This window comes from Lissotriton vulgaris, chromosome 1_1 (genome assembly GCF_964263255.1).
Source record: "Lissotriton vulgaris chromosome 1_1, aLisVul1.2, whole genome shotgun sequence".
NCBI classification, from domain to species: Eukaryota; Metazoa; Chordata; class Amphibia; order Caudata; family Salamandridae; genus Lissotriton; species Lissotriton vulgaris.
Genome location: NC_141685.1, coordinates 988,619,997 through 988,633,432, shown reverse-complemented (window position 1 = coordinate 988,633,432; position 13,436 = coordinate 988,619,997).

The following is a 13,436-nucleotide window of genomic DNA, read 5'->3' as shown; positions in this document are numbered from 1 at the left end:
CTTCAATTTTGCGTGTGGAGCACTGGTGTCTTTTTGTGACTTAGAGGGCTCTTATGATGACCCAGTGATAGTGGCATAGTGAGCTTTTGTTGTTTAGTCACTTGATTGTCTCCACTTGTGTTGCATTGAGTTGTTTTCATGTTTTCCTATTTTCATTCTTTTGATGTTGTCATTAACCCATGTGGTAGTCTTTTTGGGGTCAACCCTTGATGTGGTTTTTGTTGGTATCTGTTTGTTCAGTGCACTGGAGATCTAGTTGTAGAAGGTTGTATGTCTTTCAACTGCATGAATATTTGGGGCACTTTCATGGTGGATGTTGAGTTAGTGAATGTCTAGTTTTTTCCATTGCCTGTACGAGCATTTGTTGTTGGTGGTTTTTAGTGTCTTTAAAGTGTTGGCATTGATAGGTGTGTTGGTCTTAAACATGATGATGTTATAGTCATTCAAGCTTAGGGAGGTGTTGTCTGTAATTGTGGCTTCTTCCAGGGGTACAAATATAACATCAAGAGTATGTCCTGAGCAAGTGATTTGGTCCAGGAATGATTTGTTGGAGGTTGGAGGTTTCAGTGTTGGTTTTGATAGCTGTGGTTTTGGTTAGATTCTTCTTGTCAAACTATATGTTGGGTGGTCCAAATGGGTGTTGGTCACTGTACCTAGTAAGACACCTTTAAAGTTGGTATGTAGTAGTCTATGTATTAAGAGGAAGGAACATGGTATAGTTGGAGCGGGGTGACATGTTATTATCAAGGATTTACCACTGTCCTTGGAGAGGTTTTCAATTATTGTTATTTGTATTGTTTTTTTTTTATGACAGCCACACCTCCTCCAATTTTGCCAGTTTATGTTTATGATGAGAAATTCAAGTGGGATGGTTTTGTGACATTTGGCTGTAAAATCTTTGTTGAGCCATGTTTCTGTAATTGAAGGTGAGGTCTGGTGTTGTTTCTGAGAGTAGGGTAAAGATGTTAAAGCAATCTTTGTTCGCAAGCAGCATGGCCGACAGGACGTGAGCTTCACCAGCTCCGTCCGAGGACCCTTTGTATCCTGCCACAGAGATCCTTGCTGGACCCTCCATAGGGGTGCTGACGGTCCGGATCCTTTCTCATCCCGTCTGGGACCACCACGTCGCCAGGAGAGCCTCTGATGCCCCCTTGAAGCCTCCGGAGAACACCGCGGGGCTCGGTGAGCTCCGCCTGTCTGTACGCAAGATTGCGGACTGGGCCTGCGCGAGAGAGTAGCGGTGCGTGCGGCCCGCTTGCTGAGGAAGCCTCCCGGCTGGAGAGGTGCTCGCATGCACGGCGGACCTCCTGATGGTCGGTGACCTGTGGTGGACGTCCTGAGAGGCCAGTGGAGGGCTGAGCTGGGGTCCGGTGACTCACGCTGACCTGTGCAGGGGGTTGAGGTGCTGGCCGCTCCCCCCACCGACCCGATCCTACACCGGAGCTCCCGGCTGCGGAGTGCGGCTCGGGTGGGTGTTTCCGCTGGTGCCTGGGGCTCTACGCGACCTCTTGGGGACTGAGGCGGTGTAATCACCGAGTGCTGGACGCTGGCCCGCCGGACCTACTTACATCAAGGCCCGCCTCTGCACTGGGAGCCGCGGCGGCCTAGGCGGGCTGTCCCCTGTGGTTTCCCTGTAGCTGTGGGGATTGCGGCCTCCGTCCCTGCTGCGGGGTGCTGCGGAGACCATTCCGCGTGGACCTTGCACTGGCGCTGTAACTAGTGGCGTCCTGCAGTGTCGACTCCTGGGGGGCACGGGCGATTTGGGGCCCCCCCCATAAACTACGTGCTATTTTCCCCGACTGCCGGAGCGGCCCCCCCCTGTGTGGCAGCGGGACTCGGACTGTGCTGCCCCGAGAGGCTCGAAAATCACATTGTTGCCCCTGGAACTGGAGGGGGCTCGCCCGAGGTGCGCTGGCTGGCGGTAAGCTGCTTTTACCCTGATTATTGGAGGTCCTCCCGCCCAGCTCGGTGAGTGCATCTTGCCCACTGGTTGCCGCGCTCTCCCTTGGCTAGTGGTGGGGGCCGTCGCTTGGGCCGGATTTGCCTGGTACTCCCTGTTGAATTGTCCTCTCCACCGGTCCTCCCGCCTTCGCTCTGCTGTTGGGATCTGTGCCTACCCGGTGGGACCGGGCGAGTCCTAGCTGAGGCGCCTCGTGGGGGCTCCCGGTCTGCCCCCCAGGATGACGACCCGCAAGGATAGGACTGCGAAATCCTCCCAACCCAACACCATTGTGCAGTATACCACCCCAAGACTGCCATCGCAGAGGATCACGCGACAGACGGGACCGGACGATGGGGGCGATGGACCGCATGAACCCTCCCGGGCAGAGATCCTGAAGGCAATCCAGGGATCCCACTCTGCCTTGGAGAGGCAGATCGAGACTGTGTCGATCGATGTAAATCTCCTCCGGACGGACCTCCGTAAGGTGGCGGACAAGGTCTCAGACGCGGAGGGCAACATCGCACAATTACAAACTGAAGTGGCCTCCCTGCAGAAATCGGTCGCGCACCTGACGTCCACTACCCGTGCACTGGAGAGGAGAGCGGAAGATGCGGAAGGCAGGGCCTGTCGCAGCAACATCAGGGTCCTAGGCGTACCGGAGCGCCTTGAGGCGGTAAACGCTTTACGCTTCTTGGAGACGTGGATCCGTACCCAGCTATGCCCGAACGGACTGTCCAGTGTCTTTGTTATTGAGAGGGCACACAGGGCCCTGGTTCCCCCTCCACGCCCAGGCGAATCACCTAGAGCCATCATTGCAAAGATTCTAAATTATAAGGATCGTGATTGTATTCTGCGGGCCGCGAGAGAAATGGAGTCCATCACCATTGAAAATAGTCGTGTTTCCATCTACCCCGACTATACTCAACAGGTGCAGGAGCAACGGAAGTCCTACCTGGGAGTCAAGCAGAAACTTCGGGACATGAAGCTACAATACATGCTCCTTTACCCGGCCAAACTCAAGGTGCTCTCCCAAGGACGCGCTCACTTCTTTGAGTCCCCGGCGGAAGTGTGGGAGTGGCTCGAGATACGGGGAGACGACCTACCTCCTGGTGAGCGGGGCGGCCCCCGCGACACCTGGGGGACCCAGCCCCCGAGGCGCCGGCGAGGCAGAGGGAGATGCAGGTCTGGATCCCGGGGTTCTCTCGAGCCCCGGATTACCGTAGGCGAGGATGGGGCGCTCCACGTGAGACCATCGACGGCGGAGGCCGCTCCGGAGTCACCTGAGGCCCCTGCACCTGGTGAGATCCTGGTCCCAGATACCTTGCAGGAAACCTTGCTGGAGGTACACTCTGCTCCCCCGGTGATACCGGAAACCGCCCTCTCCGAAACACGGCCTGAGTGAACTCTGATATGAGGTACTGTCTTGTTAAAATGTTGTTGCCCTGGGAGGTTGGGTGGGTCGCCTCTCCTGGTTTTTGCCTGCCCAGTGCTGTCTCTGCCTGGCACTGGGAACCCTGGTTGGTGGGCTGAACAGAGGATGGACACCATGTTGACCGAGGCGATGTGGTGCGAGGTCCAAGAGTTTATGGCGTACCGTCGCCCAGCATTGGTATTGACTTTCATGAACATTCCCAGAGACTGTCCTGGAACATTGGGTCCTCGGGGAGTTGGGGGAAAGGGTGGGTGGTTTTGGTTGGTTGTGTGTGAGTGTGGGGTGCGTGGGGTGTATGGGGTGGCTGTGCACGTCCTGGCACTGGCAGGGGAAGGGCAGGGTAGCGTTCTTGGTTGTTGCTGTCCTCTTGCTCGCGGGTGGGGGGGGACTGGTTCTGATGGGGTGTTGAGTCCTATTGTTTTTGGATGGCACTGGCATGGGATGACCGGGATGGTGTGTTTTCCTGTTGAATCATTCCTCCTTATGGGTGGGGGAGGGGGGGACTGCTTCTGGGGTTGGGTGGTTGCGGGTACTGTGGGGTTGGGGGGAGTTGTGGGGGGTATTTGTTTTTGGCATAGTGTGTACTACTGTTCGTGCCCCTAGGAGGCTGTTTGCAGAAGTTAGACTTGGGTGCCCGGATGGGCAAGACCAACGCTTATGGGATTCAAATTTTTAACTTGGAACGTGCGTGGCCTGGGTACTTGCTCCAAGCGGCATAGGGTGCTATCCTTCCTTCGTCGGCATGGAGTATCAGTGGCGTGCCTACAGGAAACGCATTTGAATGAGGAGGGTGCTCTTAAATTGGCAAGGAAATGGAGGGGTCAGGTGTTCCATTCCTCCTTCTCTACCTATGCTAGGGGGGTCCTGATCTGGGTGGCTCCGGGGGTACCCCTAGCAGTCCAGTATGTTGAGGCTGATGTTGAGGGCAGATATGTTCTTATACGTGTGAAACTGGATGGGAGGGACTTCCTGCTGGTGAACTCTTATGCACCTAACATAGATGACCCGAGTTTCTTTACCGGCCTGCAGGAGCTTATAGCGACGGACCTGGATGCCCCCCTCCTCTGGTTTGGAGATTTTAATTGTGTACTGGATCCACTGCTGGACAGGCATCCCCCCCCGGGCGGGTACAAAACCTCGGATGACGGCACGACTCCGGGAGGTAATGGAGAATCTGGGTGCTGTGGATGTCTGGCGACTCGGCAATCCGGGACTGAAGCTTTACACTTGCTATACCCCCACACATAACACACATAGCAGGCTCGACAGGGTCCTTGCGGCCAACATTGGCGCATCCCTTGTTTTATGTGTCACACATCAGGCCCGGTTCTTATCCGACCATTCGCCCGTGACGTGCACAGTACAGTGGGTGGACCGCTCCTCCCGCCCAAGGACCTGGCGGATGCCAGGGGATCTTCTGCAGGATCCGGTGGGACGGGAACATGTGGAGACGTCCCTGCGTAATTATCTGGACCTGAACTGGGAAGTGGGTGATATCCCTTTTGCGACCAAATGGGATGCCCTTAAGGCAGTCGTGCGGGGCACTTGTATGGGTCTGACATATGGAGTTCGCAAACAGCAGCTCCGTGACCTCGCGGGTGCTGAGGAGCGCCTCAACCACTACCAGTCCTTACCGGACCCGGATGGGTCGAACATGGACGCTGAGCGGACAGCCCGAGAAGGCGTCCATGATATCCTAAACCGGCTAGATAGATTCACTCTTGGTCGATATCGCCAACGCCTTCACCGTGAGGGGGACAAGTCAGGCCGATTGCTGGCCTGGATTCTCCGAAGAGAATCGGCCCCTGCGCGGATTGTTGCGTTGAGAAATCCCGCTGGGGTCCTAGTACACTCGGAACGGGACCTTCTTGCGGTGCTCCGCACACATCTGCAGAAGGTCTATACTGCTGACCCCCTGGTGACAGAGGCGTCCTACCAGCCATACCTCCGGGATTTGCCCCTTCAGACCCTCTCTAAAGAGGATGCTGAGGACATGGATACTCCAGTGACGCTTCATGAGGTCAAGGTGGCGGTGGCCGCCCTGCCGAAGGCTAAGTCGCCGGGTGGAGACGGTTTTCCCCCGGAGCTTTACCAGGCGTTTGTTGATACTCTCGCGCCCCATCTCTTGCAGGTTTGCCATGAAGCGATGGTGCGAGCTGCGCTCCCGCCCACCATGCAGCAGGGTGAGGTCTGCATGCTCCTGAAACCGGGTGGGGATGACTGTGATCCTGCGGCCTACCGGCCGATCACTTTAATCAATACCGATGCCAAAATTCTTACGAAGATCTTGGCCACCCGGCTGGCTCCAAATATGACACACTTGGTTCATCATGATGAGTGCGGGTTCATTCCGGGCCGCAACACCGCCATGAATCTCCGGCGTCTGAACCACGTTCTACATGAGGTGCGTGATAGGGAGGATCCTCAGGTCCTGGTCTCGATAGACCTGGCTAAAGCTTTCGATACAGTTAGCTGGGGGTACCTATTGGAGGTGCTTCGGTTAGCGGGGATGGGGTCCCTTTTCTGCACTTGGATTCGTATCCTTTACAGTGTGCCTACGGCCAGGGTCAGGCTCGGAGCGGCCCGCTTGGAGGAGTGGAGGTTGGGCAGGGGCACCCGCCAGGGGTGCCCCCTGTCACCGCTCCTGTTCGCTCTGGCGATTGAGCCCCTTGCAGTGACACTACGTGCGGAGATGGCACCCTGGGGAATACGAGTGGGGGATGTGGTACACCTGGTTTCGCTTTATGCGGACGATGCGTTGTTCTACCTGACCTCCCCGCGGGAGTCGCTGCCGATCCTGTTACTCCACTTGGAACGCTTTGGTGCAGCTTCTGGGCTGCATCTTAATCCTGAGAAATCCCTGATCTTTCCCCTTGCGGGATGCGGTGAAGACCCTCGTGTGGGTTTCCCGCCCCTGGGGCTGCGGTGGGAGATGGAGGCCTTCCGCTATTTGGGTATTCAGGTGGCTGTCTCTGATGAACAATTGCTGGCCCGCAACGCCGACCATGTGCTCAGTTCCCTACAACAATCTGTGTCCTTTTAAAATACGCTTCCTCTCTCACTCATGGGACGATTGGCCGTCTCAAAGATGGTGATGCTGCCTAGAATATTGTATATCCTACAGAATACCCTCTGTCCTCTTCCTCCTCGAATTTTCAACAAGCTTAATACGATGTTTACCTCCCTGCTCTGGGCAGGCAGACGCAGCAGAGTTGCACTGCGTACGATGGTCAGACGCTGGGAGGAGGGGGTGCTTGGAGGCCCCACGCTTTGATCTCTACTATTACGCGGCCCAACTTATACCGGCTGCGCGCTGGTTTGCGGGCGCGGAAAATTGGGAATTGCAACTCCTGGCTGGTAGCGCAGATGAGAGGGCGTTGCAATTGGCTCTGATGCTTGGCAGAGGAGCGGATGGCAACCTGCCGTATATTGTTCGGCACACTGCGGGGATCTGGCAGCGAGTGGTGGAAAGAGTGCTGAGACGGGCCCCTTTTCATAGGGAGCTGCCGATATGGATATTGGCACCGGTCGCTCTAATGGAAAAGCACATGTCGTTTCGGGAATGGCGTGAGGGCGGCTGCGACACATTTGCAGACTTATATCCGGACGAGTCCTTTGTGACCCTGGAGAGAGCTGTCGAGGCCTTCAGTCTTACTGGGGGCCAATACCTTCACTATGGAGGCCTGCGGGACATGGCGAGAGCGACGTGGCCACAGTTCCCTGAGGCGCCCCAGGTGTCCCATACTTTGAATATCTTGCTATCGTGCGGCGGGGGACGGCGATTGATAACGCTTTTATATACAGCGATGAGATGCGACTCGGCGCCTCCGGTGTCTCCGTCCTGGGCGGCGTGGGAGGCAGATTTAGGGGTTGCCTTGGACCCGGGACAGCGGGGGCGGATAGGGACGCTCACCAAGAAGGTATCGTGTAACGCACATTTCAAATTAATCCATTTTAATTTCATGCACCGCACTTACGTAACCCCAGTTGCTCTGCGGCGGATAAATCGGATGCCTGTCCTCGGTGTGGTTCAGTAGGAGCCGGATTTCTCCATCTAGCTTGGGAGTGCCCACTAGTCGGGGACTTCTGGAGGGTAGTGGTAGCCTACATCCGGTGGGTCACGGGACTGCGTCTTGACCTGTCCCCGATCCATTGCTTGTTAGCCCTGGTCCCCAAACCTAAGAAGAGAAATCTGTCATATAAAATGCTGCAGCTGCTCTTAGTGCTGGCTAGACGGCGGGTGGCTATAACCTGGATGGGACAAAGGGCGCCAGATATGACATTATGGCTTCGGGATGTGGGGGAATGGACATTGGCTGAAGAAACGCACATGCAGCATACGCGTAGGGATGAGCGGCTACAGGAGGACTTGCTTGCATGGCGTATGATGTGTGCGGTGGGGTCGACTGACAGCGACTCTGATGCTACTAGTGCTGCATTGTTCTCGTCCGAGGAATCGGGACCTGAGGAAGGGGTGGCGGGGGATGGGGAGGGAGAGTAGGGGCTGGGGTACTACCCTGATGCCTACGCACATGTTCCTTATGTCAGTTTCTGTACTTGCACTGTATCCCGTGGATTTGATTCTTGCATTTCCTGTTCTATCTGCAACTGTTGGAGCCGTGCTGGGGGGGTGATCTGCGTACACATGTATTTTCTATACCTTGATGCCAATTTTGGGAAGGGAACGTATTGTTTATTCTGCTGAAAAAAGAATTTTTTTTTTCTTCACCCTTAAAAAAAAAAAGCAATCTTTGTTCATGGATTTTGAGTTAAAGAGTAGGCATTTTTGTTTTTGTGTTGGTTTTTCTTCGTTTAGTGCTGTTTTGAGGGGGATGTGTGGTGGAGTTTGGATAGAGACTCAGACACAGCGGGCATTGTGATGTAGCTGGCTTGGGGTGTATTTTGCATGGAGATTTTGGTGGAGATGGACGGGAGGTTGTCTGATTAGAGAAATTAGAATTTGGAGATATGTCTGTTTGTGTCTGGTTTTTTTTGTGGTGGGTAGTGGTGTTCTAACTGATGTGATGTCTGGTCATTTGGTAACGTGTGGGGAGTTCTGATAGGAAGGTACTATTAGGGAACCTTTTGATCATATGTCTGCGCTTTTCCTTGATTTATAGTTTCCTTCTGGCAAGTGACATTGTGCTTGTAAGTTCTTTGGGTTGTGGTTTTTGATTGCTGTATTGTGTATGATAGATTGCGTGGAGTTAGTTTTGTGATGGGTTTTAGAAAATTTAGAAGGTTGGTGGATAGATTAATATAATAGTTAAAGTCACGCAGCAATTGTATATGAGGGATGTTTATTGAGTATTTTTGGAGTTTATTGATTATTAATAGATAAAGACTTTAAGAGTGGCTGATTATGAGGGAGATGTAGAGTTTAGGTACAAGGCCCTTTCCAGGCCCTACCAGGCAATACCCTTAACCTGCCATCCTCTGCCTGGATGCCTTAGCTGGATGCCCTGAGCCCTGTGGTTAAATAGTTTTAGGGATCAGGTGACCTTGGGTAAATGGGAACCCTAGCCCTAACCCTAAGAAAGCATAACCTAATCCTAGATCCTAGAGACAATGGGAGCCTTATACCTAGAAGTCAATCAGAATCCTACCCTACCAACTGAAGCATATTGATACAATGCATTCTAAGACCTTCACGTTCCTGGGCGGACTCTGGACAGGAAAGTATGTAATATGCGGAGTGGTGTTAAGGTGTGGTTAACGGAAAGTATGATGTAATGCGTACTGTGTGAGTGTATGCTGAAGATTAAAATAATGCTGGACCCCAGCTCCCATGTGGTGTAATTCATCTGCATGCTCCTTGACTGCGGAAGAAGCTACAACTGGTGACGAACAGGGGATACGTACCTGAGGAAAACAAGACTGCTCTTCCCGAGAGTTTGCAACAGCACAGCAAACTGCTAGTGCGTGCCATGTGTGTCCAGAATCGGTGCAGAGCAATCTGCAACTGGCACATGTGGAGTTAAAGCCCTGCTTCAGCCCATACATGGCCATAGTATAGATCAAAGTCCCCACAGAGGGGCATATTCAAAACGCCCACTAAACCCTCCGACGAGGCAGTCGACTGAGATGCTGGCCCGCGCCCTAAATACAGAGCAACTAATCAGACGAAGCAAGAAGTAATGATCACGTCAGCAAGGCACAAGAAACCTACTCACCGCCATGGTTGATTGAAGCATACAGCGATGCATGCTTCGAAAGCAACTTCTGCTATCAGGAGTTTTCAGAGCCAGCCTGCATCCCAAATAGTCTGAAGGGAATGTGCCAACACAATGGCGGCAGAAGGGAGCAAAAAATACAATGCAGAAATGTTACTCAAGTCACAATTGCTTTCTGACACTTTTAGGAAACAGAACATTAGTGCCCGGTGGGCTGCATGGATTGAAACATTCAATGACTTCATAGATGCGCTAGAGGAAGAAGATGAAAAGAAAATTATCAAAAATTTAAGAAAACGTACAGGTGATAGACTAGAAGAAATGCGGAAAAAAAATCTCACAGACTGATGTAAAATCATACCAAAAGGTAAATGAAGCATTGGAATCCAAGTTCATTCCAATGGCAAATGTCGACTATTAAAGCTATATCTTCAGCCAAGCATGACAGCAGGTTGGTGAAACAATAGATTAGTTTGTTGAAAGACTTGAGGCACTCATCAAACATTGCAGGTTCTGTGACTTCACCGACAAAGAAGCCATGCAACTCAGAGTCAATTATAGCCTCCTTTCAGATAAATTTAGTAGGCCCTTGCTGAGAGAAAAACATAGTCTAGAGACAATGCTGATAACTGTGAGAGTAGAAGAATGAGCAGACCGACAAGCTGCTGACGTGAAAGCAGGAACAGCACACGATGAATCAGCATTGACCATGAAAAGCATACACAAGCATAAACAAGATACACTTCAGCTGACATTGTCAAAGAAAATAAAGCTATGCTTCTAATGCACAAGTTACTTAACATCGGTAACAATATATCTGTAAGAAACAGTAGTTAGTGTTAGATTCCTTACCTTAGAAAATCCCCAGGCGACAGACTGGATCCAGAAAGTTTTGCGTAGCAGTACCCCTGCGCGTCGGTAGGCGTCATCTGCGGCTCCGCGTCCGTCGTTGGCGTCGTGGTCTCCGGGATGACATCATCGGAGTACTTAGACGCCGCCCTCGCAAGCTGACATCAGATCTTGTACATAGCTTTCCGCACCAGGAAAGCAGAGCCATGACAGAGACTGACACTGGTGCCATGAAATTAGGGTCCTGATAGGGATGACCTTAACCCTAGATATCGGTTCGCAGAACGGGGAGGATGGGTGGGGCGGTAAGGAACGTAACACTAACTACTGTTTCTTACAGATATATCGTTACCGAAGGTAAGTAACTTGTGCATATGAAAGAAACAGGTTAGTGTTAGATTCCTTACCTTGGAATAGATACCCCAGCAATACGAACCCCGGTGGTGGGTCTGCATACCAAGATCACACCAGAAAGTCCTGGAGAACGGAATGGCCGAAAAAGCCGTCTCTCCGGACTTGGCTGTCCAGGCACTAGTGTCTAGCAAACGTGTGCAGCGAGGCCCAAGTAGCTGCCTGACAGATGTCCTGAAAGGGGACTCCCCGACCCAGGGCAGTAGTAGCCACCGTGGCCCGAGTGGAATGGGCCGTCAGCCCAACAAGGGGCTCCTTTCTAGCCAAGGAGTAACAGACCTTGATGCACAACACGACCCACCGAGAGATGGTCCATTTGTGCACCGCCCATCCCTTCTTCATGCCCACATAACCAACAAAGAGCTGGTTGTCCACCCGGAACTGGCGTGTGCAATCAAGGTAGAAGGAGAGCGCACAATTTGGGTCCAGACGGTGGAGCCTCTCTTCCTCTTTCGAGGGACGCGCAGGCGGAAAGAAGGTGGGCAAGGTGATGGACTGCCCAATATGAAAGGCTGTAACCACCTTGGGCAGGAAAGAAGGACGCATTTTTAAAACAACTTTGTCCGGATGGACATAAAGGAAAGGAGGCTTAGAAGATAGAGCCTGGAGCTCACTCACTCTCCTGGCAGAGGTGATAGCAACCAGGAATGCAGTCTTAAGAGTCAGAAGACGAAGAGGGCAATTGGGAAGTGGCTCGAAAGGAGCGCACATCAGATAGGTTAGAACAAGGTTCAAGTCCCACTGAGGCATCACGAAAGGAACAGGAGGAAACATGTGCGTGATGCCCTTCAAGAATCTATTTACAACAGGGGACTTGAAAAGAGAAGGTTAATCAGGAAGCCTCAAGAAGGCAGAAATGGCAAAGAGGTAGCCCTTAATAGTGCCCAGAGCAGAGCCCTGCTGGGCAAGAGAAAGAAGGAAGAGGAGAAACTCTGAAAGGGGGCAGAGAGAGAATCCAGAGTCTTTGCTGTGCACCATGCCACAATTTGTTCCACCTGCAGGCGAATACCGATTTTGTGGAGGGACTCCTGGCTGCCAGAATCACATCACAGACTTCAGGAGGCAAGTCAAATGGCCTCAACTGCTGCCGCTCAATCTCAACGTATGGAGGTGGAGGCTGGACAGGTTCGGGTGGAGGACCGTCCCCTGCTGCTGCGACAGAAGGTCCTCCTGAAGGTCCTCCCGAAGATGGTAGATGAATCAGGGGCATCGACTGACATGCTGAGTAGCTCAGGATACCAAAACCTTCGTGCCCAGTCCAGAGCCACATGGATGACTTGGGCCCGGTCACGCCTGTCTTCTTCAGCACTCTGGGCAGAAGTGGTATAGGCGGAAAGGCGTACAACAGACCGCAGCTCCACTCGCGATGAAATGCGTCTCAGATTGAGTGCCGCCTTAGAAATTCCAACACGCAGAACTGATGACATGGCACATTCTCTTCGGTGGTGAATAGATCTAACCAAGGCTCTCCCCACTGCTGAAAGTGGCCTTGCGCCACGTCTGAGTTCAGATGCCATTCGTGATCCATCATGCACCGGCGGCTGAGTTTGTCCGCCCTGGCGTTCAGGGAACCAGCCATGTCCAGAGGCGCAGAGCCTCCTGACAAAGGGTCCACGACCCCACCCCACCTTGTTTGTTGCAGTACCACATGGCAGTGGTGTTGTCCGTGAACACCTGCACAACACTTCCCCTGACAGAGGGAAGGAATGCCTTCAGTGCAAGCCGGATCGCCCGCAGCTCCAGAAGGTTGATGTGGAGCTGGGACTCTGCCGGGACTCTGCCGGAGACCAGAGGTCTCTGATCTTCCTCTCACTCATGTGGCCCCCTATCCCAGGATGGATGCATCCGTCACCACTATGTGCTCCGGTTGGGGTAGGGAGAGAGATCTGCCGCTGACCCAATCGCGGTCCGTGAGCCACCACTGCAACTGTCTTGCAGTGCCCTCCGAGATCGGAATGTTGTCGGACAGATTGCCCTGATGCTGTGCCCACTGAAACTTCAGGTCCCACTGCAGAGCCCGCATCCGCCGTCTGGCATGATGCACCAGAAGGATGCAGGAGGCCATCAGTCCCAGGAGCCTCAGCGTCAATCTGACTGAGACTCGAGATAAAGGCTGAAAGATCGGAATCAGAGCCTGAATATCCCGAACCCGCTGTTCGGGGGAATAAACTCGAAACTGCTCCGATGAAAAGGAGCTTTTGAGAGGAGCACAGGTGTTACTTCGGCACGTTGATGGAGAACCCCAGCGAGTGCTGGAGTTCGGCCGTAGTCTGGAGGTGGGAGATGACTGTCAGGGGCGAGCCCACCTTCAACAACCTATCGTTGAGATAGGGGAAGACTGAAACCCCTAATCTGTGCAGATGAGCTGCGACCACTGCCATCATTTTCGTGATCACCCGTGGGATGCAGGTAAGGCCGAAGGGAAGCACGGTAAACTGAAAGTGCTCGGGGCCTACCGTGAACCACAGGTAACGCCGGTGGGCTGGAAGGACGGGGATGTGGAAAAATGCGTCCTGCAAGTCCAACGCTACCATCCAGTCTTCTGGGTTCAGGGCAGCTAGGACCCGAGCCAAAGTCAGCATCTTGAACTTCTCCTTCCGGAGGAAGCTGTTGGCCCTCCGTAGGTCCA